This window comes from Sinocyclocheilus anshuiensis, unplaced genomic scaffold, assembly GCF_001515605.1.
Source record: "Sinocyclocheilus anshuiensis isolate Anshui unplaced genomic scaffold, SAMN03320099.WGS_v1.1 scaffold2242, whole genome shotgun sequence".
In the NCBI taxonomy this organism is placed as follows: Eukaryota; Metazoa; Chordata; class Actinopteri; order Cypriniformes; family Cyprinidae; genus Sinocyclocheilus; species Sinocyclocheilus anshuiensis.
The window spans coordinates 20096-20335 of record NW_015555865.1 but is presented as its reverse complement, the minus strand read 5'-3'; positions in this window follow the sequence as shown (position 1 = coordinate 20335).

The following is a 240-nucleotide window of genomic DNA, read 5'->3' as shown; positions in this document are numbered from 1 at the left end:
AGACAAGAATGACTCCTAAGCGATTGAGGTGTTCTGTTGTTGGATGTAATAATGAACATAGCAACGTCATTTACCCCCGACATCTGAGCCTCTGAACTCACAGTGGATTACGTTTGTTTTTGAAGGGAATGCTGCCCGATCTGCCTGAATGCGTCTATGTTCGCACGAATCATTCATGATCCAGCCTCATCTACAGAAGAAGTGAGTATAATGTTTTGTAATGAATCTTTGCAAATCGCC